We start from the raw sequence: 19,276 nt of genomic DNA, 5'->3' as shown, positions 1-19,276 counted from the left end.
AGTAGATTTCCCCTCACCCTGAACTGAGGGGATGGAGATTTTGTTTTATAGAACAATCATGGGAGATGCAGATTAATGTTTTGCAGAAATGTGTGTGTGCACATCTGCCTCTAGTCCGTGTGTGTGTGTGTGTGTGTGTGTGTGTGTGTGTGTGTGTGTGTGTGTGTGTGTGTGTGTGTGTGTGTGTGTGTGCGTGTGTGTGCGTGTGTGTGCGTGTGTGTGTGTGTGTGTGTGTGTGTGTGTGTGTGTGTGTGTGTGTATTTGTGTGCATGCTTTTGCCTCCATTCCAAGTATGGATTTTTTTTTTTTTTTCCCTGCCTCCAAGTATTGACTACACCAGAATGACTACAGAAATTCAGGTAAGGTAAAATACTAATACTCAGTAATATCAGTCAGAGTGTCACAGATAATGTTCAGAAAATATATATTCTTAGTCACCAAATCCTACAACCACTGTCTGGTTAGATTACTTGCTCAGATTCATACAGTAGGCAAATGAAGCATGAAAGAATCAAACCCTTTATCCTTTACTACAGGAAGGAGCTCATTAAGAGTTTACCACCTTATCAACTTCACTAACTGCCAGACCTTCCTTAACTTCTTAATTTTCTGATAAATCTCTAAGAGTAACAATAAGTCCATATTGCTAGCCATTAGAGTTTCATGTTGTTGTTCAGAAAATGCATTTCAAGTTACTTAGAGATGTCTGGCACATCTATAGCGCCTTTTTGTATACTTCCAGTTAATACCCATAGCTCCTCATGGTGTCCAGACCTTTTTTTTTGGATTTAGCTTCTTTAACTATTGGCTTACTAGTTAATAATGGGCAATATTAAAAAGACCAAGGATTTTTTAACAAAATGACACTAAGATTGTTAATCCAGGTTGTTTAACAAAATGACATTAAGATTGTTAATACAGGAGGTACTGCAGAGGAGAAGTTAATCACTGTTTGTCACTTATTATTCACATTTTCATATTTATGATCATGCTTTCATAACTGAGAGACCTACAATGCTGTTGAGGGATATGGTGTGAAATACCATGGTGAGAGACAGGAAATTTCATTGTCAATGTCCATTTATATCATACTGTACTTGAGATATTGCTAGTAGTTTGTAAGTAATTATGCAAATAAGCAATATTTCCATATGTACTTAACGTTTCAAAAAACAAGTGAGTAACAAACTACTACATGGCATTAGGTGAAACCGTATATGTTGTTGAACAAAGCTGTCTTTGATATTTGCACTTTAAGTAGCACATCTTGAGAGATATTCAAAATTATTTATATTGCTAATTATACTATTAGACATACGTTTTCATATTTCTATAAATATCCAAATAAGCATGAAAGCTTAGTTTAACCAAAGTGTTTCATGTTATACATTTTGGGGCAGCCACAGTGGTGCAGTGGTTAGCATTGTCACCTCACAGCAAGAGGTTCTCCAGTTCAATCCTCAGCTGTGGTGCCTTCTGTGCGGAGTCTGCATGTCCTCCCTGTGGTTGCGTGGGTTTCCTCCGGGTGCTTCGGTTTCCTCCCACATCCCAAAGACATGCTGCAGGTGGATTGGACACTCTAAATTGGCCCTAAGTGCATGTGTGTGTGCCTTCTGTGGAAGGTTGGGCGCCGGGCTGGCAACTTGACACTGTAAAACTCCACTGCCAATCATGAGCAGACAGGTGATCCACAGTGGCAACCCCTAACCGGGAAAAGCCAAAAGAAGAAGTTTCATGTTATACATTTTCCAAGATATGACAATTTGTTTGCAAATGTTTATAATTTTGGGTTTGTGTGAATTAGTAATATACTATTTATGTAAAGATTAGAATACACTATTGTCGCCAAAAAGAACACTGCTTAATGATAACATTGCTATTTGTACAATTTTAACAGCATTTACTGTTCACAAAATATTCACGTGTTTATGGTATGCTGTTCAAGTTTATTTTTCAGAAAAATGCTCTGGAATTCAATTATGTATGTAGTCTGCTAGAGGTGTGACATTCCACACCACATGGGTGTTAATGAGTTAAGGCTTATAGCTATTATCAGTCTGCCTCCTGTAGTCAAAAGCACAGAGCTTGTATTCTTCCACCTCTCTTTGCGTACTGAGTAACTTTTAGCAAGTCACTCAGATATTGCTGATGGGTCACCCCAAATAGGGCCACTTTTTAAAGTGAGCTTACTAGGTTAGCAAATGGATAAAAGAAAATAGTATTTAACGTCTGGACCTTTGCCACATCATTATTTTTGATTTTGTCCAAAATTCTTGAACAAAGACGTTATGAGGTATTTTTGTCCATACCTTGTACAGTTTTGGCTACCTAGCAAATTGTTGTGGAATGTGCTCATTAAATAAAGGCAAGAGTGAGTCTCAGACATTGTATCCTTCATAAAGTAATTGCTAATGCACACCTTTTTATTCTATCAAATTTCTAAGTCTAAAAGACTTCTTCTTCTTTCGGCTACTCCCGTTAGGGGTCGCCACAGCAGATCAACTGTTTCCCTTCTTCCTGTCCTCTGCATCTTGCTCTGTCACACCAACCCACCTGCATGTCCTCTCTCACCACATCCATAAACCTTATCTTAGGCATCCCTCTTTTCCTGTTGCCTGGCAGCTTCATCCTTAGCAGCTTTTTCCCAATATACTCTGCATCCTTCCTCAGCACATGTCCAAACCAATGTAATCTTGCCTCTCTGCCTTCATCTCCAAACCTTCCAACCTGGGCTGAGCCTCTAATATACTTATTCCTAATCCTGTCCATCCTCATCACACCCAGTGCAAATCTTAACATCTTCAACTCTGCCACGTCAAGCTCTGACTCCTGCCTTTTTGTCAATGCCACTGTCTCTAGCCCATATAACATAGCTGGTCTCACTACCCTCTTGTAGACCTTCCCTTTCACTCTTACTGGTACTCATCTGTCACAAATCACTCCTGACACTCTTCTCCACTCACTCCATCCTGTCTGTACACTCTTCTTTACCTCTATTCCACACTCACCCTTACTCTGAACTGTTGATCCCAAGTACTTAAACTCATCCACCTTCGCCACCTCTACTCCCTGCATCCTCACCATTCCTCTATCCTCCCTCTCATTCACACACATATATTCTGTCTTAGTCCTGCTGACCTTCATTCCTCTTCTCTCTAGAGCATATCTCCACCTCTCCAAGGTCTCCTCCACCTGTTCCCTACTCTCACTACAGATCACAATGTCATCTGCAAACATCATAGTCCACGGGGACTCCTGTCTGATCTCGTCTGTCAACCTATCCATCACCATTGCAAATAAGAAAGGGCTCAGAGCTGATCCTTGATGTAATCCCACCTCCACCTTAAACACACCCATCACTCCCGCCGCAGACCTCACCGCTGTCACACTAGCCTCGTACATATCCTGTACCACTCTTACATACTTCTCTGACGCTCCCGACTACCTCATACAATACCACAACTCCTCTCTAGGCACCCTGTCATATGCTTTCTCTAAATCCACAAAGACACAATGCAACTCCTTCTGACCTTCTCTGTATTTCTCCATCAACACTCTCAGAGCAAACATCGCATCTGTAGTGTTCTTTCCTAACATGAAACCATACTGCTGATCACTAAGCATCATCTCCCTTCTTAACCTAGCTTCCACTACTCTTTCCCATAACTTCATGCTGTGACTGATCCATTTAATCCCTCTGTAGTTACTACAGCTCTGCACATCACCCTTATTCTTAAAAATTGGTATCAAAACACTTTTTCTCCATTCCTCAGGTATCCTCTCACTTTCCAACATTTCATTAAACAATCTAGTTAAAAACTCCACTGCCATTTCACCTAAACACCTTCATGCTTCCACAGGTATGTCATCTGGACCAACAGCCTTTCCATTCTTCATCCTCTTCATAGCTATCCTTACTTCCTCCTTGCTAATCCACTGTACTTCATGATTCACTATCCGCACATCATCCAACCTTCTCTCCCTCTCATTCTCTTCATTCATCAACCCTTCAAAGTACTCTTTCCATCTGCTCAACACAGTCTCCTTGCTTGTGAGTACGTTTCCCTCATTATCCTTTATCACCCTTACCTGCTGAACATCTTTACTAGTTCGGTCCCTCTGTCTAGCTAATCGGTACAGGTCCTTTTCTCCCTCCTTAGTGTCCAACCTTTTATACAACTCTTCATACGCCTTATCCTTAGCCTTCACCACCTCTATCTTTGCCATGCACCTCATCTCCTTATACTCTTGTCTACTTTCTTCATCTCTTTGACAATCCCACTTCTTCGCCAACCTCTTTCTCTGTATACTCTCCTGTACTTCTTCGTTCCACCACCAGGTCTCCTTGTCCTCCTTCCTCTTTCCAGGTGTCACACCAAGCACCTTTCTAGCCATCTCTCTTACTAGTTCTGCTGTAGTTACCCAGCTATTCGGTATCTCTTCACTGCCACCCAGTGCCTGTCTTAACTCTTCCCTGAACATCACCTCACAATTACCCTTTTTCAATTTCCACCATTTGATCCTTGGTGCTGCCCTCACACTCATCCTCCTCTTCTTGATCACCAATATCATCCTACAAACCACCATCCTATGCTGCCTAACTACACTTTCCCCTGCCACCACTTTACAGTCTCCAATCTCCTTCAGACTGGCCCTTCTATATAAGATTTAATCCACCTGTGTGCATCTTCCTCCACTCTTGTATGTCACTCTATGCTCCTCCCTCTTGTTAAAATATAATTTCTAAGTCTAAAATACAAATATATAAAATCTATTCCTGATCTGTGGATTGTTGTCTCTGATTTGATCTAAGAAATTGAGAGGACAAAGGGGATTTGCAATTGATTCCTCTGTGAGGTTTTGACAGCAACATGCTGAGATACATTTCTGGCCCATTACTTATGAATGCATTCATTCACTTGTTCTCAAGCAAATATCTGAGCTCTCCAGTCATGCAAGGTAGCTGATGTGTGTGTATAGGTTCCTGCAACCCACAGTAGTTATAGAGTAAAGGACAGAAATGACTGTACTAAACAGGAATGTGGGTGCAATCCTCAGTTTCCTTATTTTGGTTGCTATTGACATTGTGTTTCTTATTTGGTGGAGAATAAATCGGACAGCATGACATCTACAAGTTTAATGTTAATATATAAACTGTGAATGCATTTTAATTAACCATGTTTTTTTCCAGGCACACGTGTATGACATGTTTTGTTACAATAACCTTTCTGGATGAGGAAGGCTTCAAGCTGTTTTTGCAGTACAGGGTTTGTTTCCCTCAGCCTTCATTTGTCTGCTGTGTGACTCTGCCTGAGTCACTTCACCAAACAGTGCTCCTAGGCCACCCATGAAAGGAAACATTTCCATCCAGTGCCCTGTCCAAAGCTGTTAGCAAATGTTTTTAAATGCTTTCCTTTGAATTCCTCAGCCCTTCCTATAGACACTAATTACTGCTTCACTCTATGCTGTTTGGCTATGAGTCCCAGCACTTCTTGTAGTTTTCAATAAATGTTGCTCATGCTAAGGCTGATTTCATGGTGTGCCTGTTTTGTTTAGTAAATGGCTGCCAGTGTTTCTGCTGTAAAATGTGAAATAACAAATTAAAATCCAAATACCTGTGATCTTAGTAAAACTAAAAAAAAAAACATAATAGGCACACTGATAGTTCTGAACAGTGTTTTGTGGTAAGTGAGGAGAGACAGCCAAATAATGCAATATTTGTACAGCTGGGAGGGGAGCCCAGTCTGTTACCTTGACTAGGGCCCTACTTAACCATGATCAGAATTTGCTTGTGATAGATTTAAAAACAGAATCAGCCAGCAGTAAAAGAGCAGAGCTATGTGTAATGTCTCACTGAAAAATCCATATATAAATCACAAGACAAACTGAGACAAATTGCATTTACATGGAAATTTCTGATTTAGTCTACATTAAGCATTTGTCCTAATGGCCAGTTTGTTTGTGTCTTTTGGCTTTTCCCAGTTCGCCACAGCAGAACTCCGGTCCACTAATGATTGGCAGTTGATTTTTACATACCGGCTTGCCGGGCCTGACACACAACCCTCAACAAAGGTACGCCCATTAACACATGTCTCCACGCAGAAGACGCTCTAGCTGAGAATCGAACCGGACAGTGTCTTACTGTGAGGTGACAACGCTACCGCAGCACCACCAGCGTGGGTCATTTGTCCTAATGGCCAGTACCCAGCCAATTCTGCACATTTAAATTATATTTTCAGTATGCCTTTATTGGTACTGCCTGATATAGAAAATGTCAATTTTTCTACTGGCTAAATTTGGAGGAATATATATATTCCAGCTTGTGTGTTGACAGACCCATAAAGCAGTTCCCCTTCTCTTCTACCACCTCCTCCATCTTTCATTCATCTACCTCTCCTTTTGAAATCTAAATCATTTATCAACCTTCTTGCCTCTCATTATGTGTGACTAGTATCCCCCCACTTCACTATTTCCTTCAATCACTGCATCATTAGCTACACTCTGTTCTCTGAAATGGCAATTAGGTGTAATTGTACTCATCATAAATGTAGACAGAGGGGAAGTGACCATTTCAGTATGTCATAGCATTAATGTTATATCACATCTCAGATGGGTCATCTCCCAGTCTGAATTTGTAAAAGTAGTGGATTCCTTCTCCTATAGGCATCAATACTAACTCTACGCTGGAATACACTAGCATAGGTATGTGCATGGTTACCATACATTGTCTCCAGTTCTTTAAAGCAGAGTTACATCAAATGAAAGGAAGGATAAATATACAACAGCCCTTTTTATGTGCAAGTACATAAAAATATATATATTTATATAGAAAATGTAAAACACTGTGTAAAACCACACTAACATTAATCAACACAATAATGAATTATGGTAAAGCAGAAAATAATTATTTAAAAGTACAGCCTAGACTCATTAAATTCAAATTTAATGGGAGCAGTTAAAGACAAACCAATTTGATATAACATTTATGGTAACAAAGTGCCACGCATAAAAAAAATATTTAGCTTATAAGTGAGACTATATAATAGAAATTCTTAAACAGGAATGACTACTGAAATGCTGGTAGGAAATAGTTATAATAGAAACAGACTTGTTAGAATAGAGCATGCAGTAATTAAAATGCTGTTACAGAAGACACTGCTGTGAAGAAAAAGAAAACAGAATCATATTTTTGGAAAAAAATTGTATATATTTCCTGAGTACAAGAAAACATTCTACAAACATCTGTGTCAGGATGATGCTCCAGTACGCATTTTAGGCAATATTCCCACAAACACACACACACACACACACACACACACACACACACACACACACACACACACACACACACACACACATACACACACACACACATGATTAAATAAAGGCACTATCCATTGTATGCCACATTTTCACTGCCACTAACATGCTTGGGCATCCTGCTGATGATGCTTGCCATACTGTCTACTGTCTGTAGATGAGTTGGTGGGGGGCATGAGCATTATTTCCCCCTTGTACACTTGGCTACTGAAGATGTAGACATGGCACTTTGGGTTTCTCTGTGCTAGCAGTGAATTCAGAACAGCCATATATCTCAGCAACTGAATTTCAATTCAGCTATGTGTTCCCAACCAAATGTACCCCAAGGAAATGTCTCACTGCCTCGATACAGAATCCTGTTTTTATGCCATATTACATCTAGTCACTGTGTGAATTTTCTATGTTCTCAACATGTCTACATGGGCTTTCCCTGGTACTCAGTTTCTTCCCACCTTCCCAAAACATGCTGGTTGATTGGTTACTTTGGACTCTCCATACATCTATTGCATTTTCCTTTACTCTTTTGGCCTGAGTTGTGGATAAAAAGGGTCAGAGATAGACCAATTCAATCACACAATTAATAGATGAATGAATTAGATAAATCATTTCTGCCTACTCATCTTGTATAATTTAATTTACTGTTAATTTATTGTTTTATTACAGCTTCATTGTTGGGGGCAAGATGCCGTCTCTATGGTCTCATGCTAATAGTAACTTTGTATTTTTCCATTTTCTGTATCTCTAACATCATCTGCTATTCCTTAATAATGTTGATCTTAATCCACTGTTACCTTTACTTCTGTCTGACCCCACCCTTTGTCCTTTCCCTTTCAATTTTTTTCAAATGTAAATGTTTTTCTTGCATAGCTACTTGTTTACTGAACAATGTCCATTAGCATGTCAGTATTGTGTCAAGGTACTGTTAGCCATTCCAGGAAAATGTTCCTGTCCTGGCTTGAATGAGTGTGTTGAAGCTAGCCTTATGAAGGCCAATGGAGGCCTGCCTTGGACTGACTTACACAAGGCTCCGCCTCTTGCTTTAACAACTGTGAGGCTAACTTCAGCACACACAGATCAAATGTTTTCCCAGAGCAAATATGTCTATGTGAATTTCATGCGCATCTTCTCTTCTGTACCCCTATTCCCTGGTTTGTTTCTTACGTATCCTCTCTCAGCACTCCAGCTACTGTAATTTGATATGCTTAACCATCACTGGTCACAGTTTCCAAAGCTGGAGGTCTGTAGCAACACAAAAACAACACATTGTTTCCATGAGGCACTTACAGGTAACCTTCCTAAAACACTGAGACCTCCTGTACTGTACAATCAAAGAAAGGGTCCTTAGCCATCACTTGAATACTCCATTAAAACACCACTCACAGCTACACATAGTAACACTGTATCCAATGCTGCTACTGCTAAGCCCTTAAGGCAAACCAGCACACAACCAAATTTCCTGGTCATTGGTGATTGGTGATTCGATAGTGAGGCACACTGGTGTCCTCCTCATCAGACTAAGTAAGGAGTGAGTCATGGTTAGCTGCCTTCTGGGGCGAGGATCCATCAAGTCACATAGGCACTCAGGTCATTGAGCCACAGGTACCAGTATGACTCTGTCATAGTCCATGTGGGTGATAATGACCTGAGACATACCTCCCTTGAGTATATGAAGTGAGACATGATCGGCAGGTATGAGCCTAGCACTGAGCAGCATACTACCTCCTCTAAGGATGATGCCATGTTACCAATAGAAAATGATTAATTTTAACAATTGCCTTAGCTTCTGGGATCAATCCAAGGGGCTACAATATTTGACGGCTTGGGAGGACATGGTTGACAGACCATGAAGCTTGGCCAGGGATGGTCTGCACTTATCCCCACTAGACTTTCAGATATTGCCAAAGACCTTTGCCACCCCATAGTGCCTTTTTTAGGCAATGCCAAATTGATAAGCCTACCTACTTAACTGAACTATGAAGGGATATCTGAAGGAGGCAGTGCTCAAGGCTAGAAGTCTTAACATGAAACTCCACTCCTTGCAAGCCTTCCTCTCACTGGGGAGTCTAGAGTACCCCAGAAATGTAAGGTTATATTGCCTTTCACACTTTTAGACCAGCTACTATAAAGGATAGAACCAAAGGTGGAGGAGTCTGAGTATATATTTAAATGAACCTCACATCCAGACTAGTTAAAGTGTATGACCCACTGAAACTCATACATATGCAACTCACCATAAACAGGATCTCGTTCCATATCCTTGCAACGTATAGGTCCCCCCCATGTCCCAGGAAACCCATACTATGTATCTCAATGTAATAGAGTCCTTCACCATTCATCCCAATATGATAATCATGGGGGATCTCAAGTACCCCTCTATAGATTGAGAATTCTATACCACATCTAATGCACAAGCCCAACGATTCCTAAATTTTGATAATACTAACATCCTGGAAAAGTTGGTCTATTTTCCTACAAGGTATACAAACCTTGTACTCACAAACATGGCGGGGGCGCAATATTCCTCACCCAATGCAATGTCTTCGCTCATCAGCTCTGACCATAAGGCAATATTACTTGAAATAAAAATTAAATCCATGATCCAGTGAAACCAACAACCTTCAGGAACTATCCCAGTGCTAACCACTCTCTGCTAAACAACACCTTGGCTAAATTCCAAGCACCCGCAAATCCAGCAAACACCATAGCCATTTACAAAATCTCTGTACAGCCATATTGACAGATATGCGAGTTGTGCACAATTGTATTAAAAATAAGGCAAACTCAAAAGACAAGCCACCCTGGTGGAATCACAATATCAATTGGTTATACAACAACAGAAAAATAAATCAAGCAAGCACAGAAGTTGTTCACATATACTTCTCTGCAAAATTAGTATCATTTAATACACAAATACCAATGTGAGCTTTCTGAACTAATTATCTGCCCTGTATAATTTAACAGTTAATTTACAGGTAAGAAATACATAGGCAGTGGGACAAGAAGACTCCACTGAGTTGTTCTTAATCTTATTTGAAATTCCCTGCCTGATTATATGGGCATCTTTCAATGGGGAAAGTACCAAGATGATAAGGCACTTGTATGTGCAGCTGACACATCACATAGAGGAAAAGCAACTACCTGATGGTTTCTAAACCCTTAAGAAAAGGCTTTATAACTTTTGCATTTCATTTTTAATGCAAACAAAACAAGTCTATGTTGTATTTAATGCTCAATATAAAATGTATTTTTCACCCTTACCATGCAAACAAAACATGGGAAAAAACATTCTCTGTACAAATAAACAAATTCAAACACACATTCATGCATAATATACATACATGCATGTATGTATAAATGCCCAGCAGACATTCTGGATGAGACACTCTCCCTGGGAAACTTGGCAAGTGCTATTCTAAAACAAACACAATGAAGTGCTGGGAAAGATTTAAAGGTTTTTATGTATTTATTTTGTTAACTGGGTGGGTCATTTGGTCTACTGACCTGTTTTAGTCATGACCAAGGTGCAATACAAGTAATAATCAGGGAATGCATTACAAGTAAATGAAACTTAATAAAATAAACAGTCAGTATAAAATAACATTTGGATGTTGACGAGACAGAAATTCAGTCTAAGGGTATGATATATTATGCACACGGAGAGAAAGTTTTTACAACAGATATACGTAAGAGTTCAAGTTGGCCAGGGTATTACATGTTTCTCTTTTGCTAGATGAAATAATTGTGTGTGCTAGCCAATATTTCAAAAAACAAATACACTTAGTGGGCAAGATTCACGAAGCCTCCGTGTAAGAGTTACAAGGCTTACACGGAGGCTGCAGTTAAACGGTGTGATGTCAGCATGTCATGCATATGCATGAGGGCATGCTGAATCACATCTAAGGCTAACACGGTCCATGTAAGACAGTAGGGGGCGTGTCTGTAGGGCGAGCCCTGCAAACGGACACACCCCCAAAAGAGTAAAAGTCCCGAAAGTAAACCCCCACGACAGAGTCCGTGTAAATGTGAATAAACACAACACAACACATGCCCCCACAGACTATGAACATAAAATGTAGAAATGAACATCTAATAATTTTTTTTTATAAGTTCTAAAGATGTTTGCCCGTGAGTGCGCTCGTTTGCGCGGGCGTGCCCGGCGCTTAGCCACAGTTAGCAGTCAGTGGAAAAGCATATAAGAACTAAATATGCAAAGTAAGCCAAGAAGCAATAGCGTAGCAGTAGAGACGTCGGCTGAAGAGGATGCAGTCATGGTTCGAGCCCCCACAACATCATTTTTTATTTTTAGTGAAATAAGCACAAAACAAGTCCCTGACATATATGTACATATATAAAATTATATTTTATGTAAAATGTAATGAAATGGGCGATGTATTTTGAAGAAATGTGAGATAAAAAAATTTAAAAAAAATGTGAGATGTGCCCATAGCTGAGCTACAGTCTAACAAGTTGAGGATATCTGCTTGTAGGTGAGCAGTGTTTTAACATGTGTAAAATGAGTGCCTGTAGGTGAGCAGTGTTTTAACAGGTGTAAAATGTGTGCCCGTAGGTGAGCAGTGGTTTAGTAGGTGTAAAATGAGTGCCCGGGGTTCAGCAGTGTTTTAACACGCTGAAACTGTGTGCCCGTAGCTCAGCTGAGCGTAATATGCGTGCTGACAGCCAAACGACGAGTAAACTGGCGTAACCCGTTTGCGCGGAGCTGCGCACCGTGCCAACAAGCTAACCGACGGGCAACGTTGAGCAAGCTGTATCAAAACTGCCTTTACACAGACACACCTCCTAGCCTGTGTAGACAGTCATAAAATATAAAAAGCAATGGCCAGGTTCGAACCCAGGATACCATGCACCATAGTCAAAGTACTGAACCACTAAGCCATGACAGTTGCACTTAGAAATGCGGTAATAGCATATATATATGAATGAATAGAAAGAGGAGCATGACAAAGCAGGTTTTGTGAAGCTGATACAATTCCAAAATGGCCAATCACAGATAAGTGCGGGGAAAAACGGCATATATAAGCCCCATAGGTGGGAATACACAGCATAACCGATTGTAGAACTGACTTGCAGCCAGGATGTCAGGTGTAGGTGAGGGTAGTTGCATCCGAGCACAGAGGTGGGGCATTGTGGAGTCCAAATATATGGTTTGGCTCCTCATCCATAATCATGAGGCCCAACTCATGCAGGGCCAGGTCCTGTGGGGAGCATATAGGGCTGAGGCATGGGACCAGTTGGCTCATGATCTCACCAGTGCCACAGGAATACCAAGGACTGGTGAGCAGGTCCATCACCACCATGCGGACCTGAAGAGACGGAAGCAGGACCAACTGAACCGTTGGATCCAGGAGGCCCGGCAAATGCCCAATGCCCCACTACTGAATAAGTTACATGTAATTATTTATGTAAGAAAGTAACCTAGCTGATATTATGGAGATGTGTATTCCAATATTACTGTATTTATATTACAGCTGCAGGTGTCCATTCTGCGAACCGTCGAGCCTATGGCGATAGGCTGGTGCGATTGCACCACCAGGCAGGTCAGTAATTCCCTCCCTGTAACTGTAAATAAATATATAAGTATGACAGTTAGCAAAAGAGTGCAGTGTAGTCACTAATTAATAAAATGTGCAAGTAACAGTGTAAGAGGGTTTGCAAGTATTGCTTGATTACAAAAGTGTGATGCAGCCTGCAATCCAAACATAAAAATGAAACAAGTCTGAAATAAAGATGTCCCACCTGTAATATAATAGTACATAACCTGCAGCAGGCTGAAAAGTACAGCTGCAGAAGCTGAGTAAAACATGTGTGAAATATATCCCTGTTGAAATACAGAAACATGACATAAGTGAGACTGTTGGAAAGGATTGTTATAACTACAGGGAAAACATGTCAATAAAGCCTAGAATTAAGTACCATCCTGAATTGTAAAAATAAAACAAGTGAGAGAGTGTGAGAAAGAGGCATGAATCCACCAATAAAGTAGTAATAACTCCTGAATAAAGTATACTGCAGTCAGTACAGAATGAAATGAATGTGACAGGCAGAACCAAACAGTAACATGTGTTGAAAACAGTACTGCAGCTGGAATGTGTGTCCCAAAATCTGGATATGTTGCTCTCAGTCTGCAATATGCAGATAGTATGGTTGTCTGAAATACCAAACATCCACTGTTGTCTATAGCTATATAAATCAAATGTAGCAGGATGATGTAGCTGAACAGAGCCAGATATGAATGTGTATGAATAAAAATGAAATGTATATTGATGTAGCAGTAACATTCTTATCACCAACCTGAAGTATTTATCACATAGGAAACTGTAGGCAGAACTGTAGTGTGTATATATCTGCAGCTAGTAGAAATGTACAGCATATGTATTGGTATTTGAAGTTGTTAATTAAATGTTCTTCACCCTACCCTATAACCACATATAATCCATTCCACGTGAAATTGGTATGTGCAATCACAATTAACACCCCTGGACATTTGTCCTGTTGGTTCATACATATTTGCATGTACGTTGATGCATCTGCCCTGTTCATACATCCAAACCTGTTGGCCTGTTGCCATCAATCAACCCTGCATGTTGTTGGATTGTGTATTGCTGTTCAAATTATGCATGTGTTATGCTTGCTGTTCAATGGCTTGAATATATGGGTGTTTGGTTAATGGGAATACTAATGCATGCTGTTACAGCTAATTGTGAATGGTATTGTACGTTACTAACCCAAACTGTCATAACATAATACAAAACATAGGACGACAGGGAAGGCGGGTTCCAGCGGACCCACCTCTCCCACCTCAGCTGGCGAGTGCACCTGGCAGTAGTGCCCAGGCCGGACCTTCCTCCGGTGGCCCTGTGCCACCTGTGGGTGGAAGCGCTGCAGGGGATGGGGCTCGTCCCCCCTCTGCAAGCATGGCCGGAGGAGAACATCCACTCACCCTCCATAGTGTCCGGACTGTGGTGCGTAGGGAGATCCGGCATGCTGTGCTTGGGCCCCTATGCCAGCTTGAGGAATGGGTGGCACAACTCACGGGCGTGCCTGCTGCCCGGCCTACACAGCCCCCAGCACAGCCCCATCCTGGGCAGTGAAGGCACAGTGGCAACTGCCCATGGGTGGGGATCTCAGTTCCACTGTTGTCATCTGTGGGCTCATGGGCTCGAGATATCCAAACATCCATCCCCGTCAATTGTGTAACCCCCCCCACATGTGTCATACACTGCCCCTGTATGTGTCTTGTTTGTCTTGTCTGTTAACCTACCCAACCTACCTCCCCAGCTATACCGACTTCCTGTACCTGACATACCACTTTCACCTGAAAAAAAAAAAAAAAAGGGCACTCTGTACCCACAAAAAAATTACGCCCCATACATAGCTGCCCATTTTGCACACGTCTGCTGGACATGTAAACTGTCAATTACAATTGGCTGTACAACAAGTATTATTATTGTCCTTACACCTCTCTCAGGAGTGGAAGGTTTCAAATGTCACACCAAATTACAAACATATGCACAGCTGTTGCTGATGAAGAAATGGGCAGCTATAGACCTTACCTACATCCCTCCTGCAAAACCCGAGCTTGTTTCCCTACTGTCTTACCCTCTTTGTGACCCCTTTTTCACCACTTTCCTATCTCCCCATTTTCTTTTCTTTCAAAGAAAATAGCTGGTGTAAGAGTAAGCACTTTTAAGCAGTAGTAAGCGGGTGTGCGCGAAGCTAAGCGGCAGTGCGCATGCGTGACCTCCGCGCAAACCAGCACTAACCCACTTACAACTGCTTAAAAGTGCCTTAGTCACTCTGAATGACAAGGCCTGTAGTTTTCTCAGCAGCAAAATAAAATACCTCCATCAGTCTCGAACCCAGGACCTTGGAAACACTAGTCTGCATGACTTACCACTAAGCCATGACTTCCATACAAGAACATTGTGCTGAAAGAAATATATCATAAAATAGTAGGAATTAATTTAAAGGGAATATACAAGTCTAGCACACAAAGCATGTCATGTATATTTACTGTCAAATCTAGTGGATTTGTAAAATTGTACTGTGTGCTGAGAAACAGTCATGCTAGTTGGTAGCTACTAGGTAATAATGTCACAGTAGCATCTGGCAAGCCACACACATAACATACTCAGAGCAGGATAAACACAGCCATAGTTGAATAGTTAAGAGTGCAGACATAGCAACTGTGACTGAGTTACAGGGATGTCCCTGATGTGAAAACAAATGTCAACTGTGCCCCACTGACACCCTGCCAAATGTACTAACAGTAGCTTACAGAACAACATGCATTGCAGTGTCTACAACACAGCCTGAAATATGAGAGACATACCAACCCTTACACTCACAGAACAGTGTCCACAGCAAACCAGCATGGTCCCCACCCTGATAATCTGAAAGGGCTACGCCTACCTAACAGACCTTTTTATAGCACAGGCCTGTAATCACAGTGAGAACTGCAAACACTACACAACAGGCTGCATGCAATTAGTAAATGCTGGCTAACAATTGGTGCAGAGGCCATCACATGGACATGTGTAGATACCTACAAAAGCATCCTGTACTCCCAGTCCACACATGCAATACTGTCATTGCACCCGCTGGAGGTAGAGAGAGAGAGAGAGAGAGAAAACAAAAAAAAAAAGAAAGAAAGAAAGAGAAAGAAATAACAAACCGGAAACATCAAGGCAAAGAGGCAGACAGCAGGCCAAGCAACTGCAAGCCTACACAAACAGCTGCAACAAACACAGGTAATGTAAAGTACTACTATAATACTCTACATACTGTGAACCCTCCAGATGTGTTATTGGTCTGTATCTATGTATATGAGGATGTGCATAGGGACGGGAACATACTGAAACTGTCACTGAAGGCTCCACATACATATGTATGTGATGGTAGCTATGTGCACATAGCAATGTAGGTTGTAGTGCAATGTACAAGTAGGTGGTACAGTAATGGGTGTTCAGCAGTACGTTACTGTGTGTATACATATGTGGACCTAAAAAGGAGTATATATATATATATATATATTTATATATATATATATATATATATATATATATATATATATATATATATATATATATATATATATATATATATATATAACATGTGTATACGTATGTATATCGAGATATGTATGTATATATATATATATATATATATATATATATATATAATATGCATATGTGTATACATAGATATACAGGGATGTAGAAATACATAGACAGACATAGTTTCATAGTGGCATAGTATAGTACTAGGCTATCTGCAGACAGTGTATAGAATAGATTTAGAAACCTGCGCCTCTGTATAGTAGTGACAGAGTGAAGACCCCCCTACATAATAGTGTTAGTGTACTGTGCCTCTGTCTAGTAGTGACACAGAGATGACCCCTGCTGTAAACCTATGATCTCTCATCCACTTGTCAAGAATGCACATGAAGAGTGTCAGTGAGGGTCTCTGCCTAACATGAACTGGGATCCTGTTTCACAGTATGGGAAGCCTCTTAGTGATGGATCTATCCCTACAGTATGTCCTATTCATATGTGTGCTGAGGTTTAAATCCGTAGCTGTCATGCTTCTGATGGATTTGGATTGTATGAGGTGGAACATGTCCATCACTAACAGATAGGACATGGCCTACTACATCAGGCACAGATCACCCCTACGTAGGCAGTATGCTATGGAATAGAGCATGAGTTACGTTAGTCTGGCAGCATATGACAGGTGTTGCAGACCCTTGATCCACCTGGTGATGTACTCATGGGGTCCTCCTAGCTGTTGCAAGTGCCAGGTGAGGTACATACCAAATGGGGCATAGTACACAGTCATGGGCCTGATAAGGGAGGAGTATAATGGTACAATGACCCCTTTTGATGTGGATGTGAATCCCTTCATGATAAGGTGGGCAAGGTAGGATGTCCATCCAACCACTTCGGCAACGTGGGTGTCAAATGATAGGTCAGCATTGCACAGTGTCACCAGGTCTCCGATTACTTTGTCTGTACTCAGTGGGTTATTGTCTATGTGATAATATGTAGGTACCTTGTCCGTCCAAAAGGGTATGAGTATACATTACGTGGCATGCAGTGTCAGGCCATGACTCCGCCACCAGTTGTTGGTGTCCGTGAGGCCTGTCAGTAGGATGTATGTGTCAGCAGGTGTATTGCCTATGGCACCTAGTATGCAGTCATCTTTGAACATTGTCAGCCACTACCCTCCCATGTCTGCTTCCACATCTGAGAATGATATGCCGAACATGAGTAGTCCCAGGACAGAGCCCTGTGGGACACCACATGTGACTGGCTCTGAGTCTGACATGGCACCAGTGAGGTTGACTATAGGGTTTCTATCCGTTAGCTGGTTTGCAACCCATCATGTGACATATGGATTTACATGTTAGCTGTTGATCATGTCTATGATGGCAGAGTGCGGTATTGTGTTGAATGCTGTAGGCAAGTACAGGTAGGCTGTATGGACCACTATGCCCTCAGCAATGGCTATAGTGACTGATTTGAAAAGGTCAACCAGGTTCATAAGGCAGGATCTGCCCTCTACAAAGCCAAACCGGGTGGGAACAAGTGTCTAAGTCCCCAATGTCTCTGTGTATGGGTATCATAATGATCCTTTCCATAGTGTTGCAGACCAGGCTGGTTAAGCGTATGGGGCGGTAGTTACCAGGGTCTGTAGAGGTGCCTCCTGTGTGGAGTGGGACTACTGTTGCTGTATGCCAGTGTCCAGGTACATATGCTGTAGTAAGGCTACGGCTGAATAGCATGTAATGTGCATGTGTAGCTCCTCTTGCAGTTCACGTAGCATGCAACCCGCAATACCGTTGGGTCCCATTGCTGCTGTGTTTACAGCTCCGCTGAGGGTGGTTCCCAGCTGGACATCCGAGATGACAGGGAGGTTACAGTCAGCTGGGATAAGTAATTCCACATGTGTGAGTGAGGGAATGTAGAAACCTGCACTGAACCTGTCTGCCAGACTGTTGGCATTATCTGTGTGTTCAGTGTAGCGTATGTCACTGTGAACTAACCGTGAACACAACTGAGGGTTCCCACCCAGGTGTGTCACATAGCAGAGGAAGGCCTTGTGGTTATCTGTAGTGACCATAGCGATGTCCCTCTCATTGTTGGCCTTGCATGTTTGTACGACAAAACCCATCTGTCTACTACTGCTGATGAGAGATGCTGTAGCTCTATGGAAGTATGCTCTGCTGTGCAGTAGCTACCATCTGTTGTTATACAAGTTGTTCAATGCTGGGGTCCACCAGACAGGATGCCTGCCCTTGGTGGAGAGGGTCATGGTTCCATTTGTGATTGCATGATCCATGCATTCTTGGAGATGTCTGTAGAAGCATATGTGAGGGTGTCTGCATTGTGGGAAGTGGATTACACTGGCCCAGTGGGCATTCAGGATACCAACTCAGTTATAAGACGTGTAAAGTCGGCATGTGAGAGGTCTCCCACTGTAGTCTGTTGTGTTGTGGGGGAGGTGGGATATGTATATCCAGGGTGATTAGTCTGTGGTCAGATGTGACTAGTGAGGGGTATCCTTCCAGTGTGTAGCACATTGTCCCCATGTTTGTGATGATCAGGTCTAGTATATTATCTCCTGTTGTGGGAGAGGTGACTAATTGTTCCATTGCATTTAACATAGTGAATACTGGGAACCTTTGGGCTAGGGTGTTTGGGGTAGAATAATGCACCCAGTATATGTTAGGGTAGTCGCACTATCGCAATATGATGGTGTGTGGTGGGACATTCATATCCTCCAATGTCTACAGGAAGGCCGACTGTGGTCCCTGAGATCGGGAGGGTGGTCTGTAACATGCTACCAGTTGTATAGCAGGTTTGCCTACGGTTATCTGCACCTGGATGGTCTGAATATGGACACACCCCCTCCCTGTCCGTTTTGTCCCGAGTCCTGG

The sequence above is a fragment of the Protopterus annectens genome, chromosome 7.part0 (genome assembly GCF_019279795.1).
Source record: "Protopterus annectens isolate FY-2018-M chromosome 7.part0, PAN1.0, whole genome shotgun sequence".
Classification (NCBI taxonomy): domain Eukaryota; kingdom Metazoa; phylum Chordata; order Ceratodontiformes; family Protopteridae; genus Protopterus; species Protopterus annectens.
Note: the sequence above shows the minus strand (reverse complement) of the source record.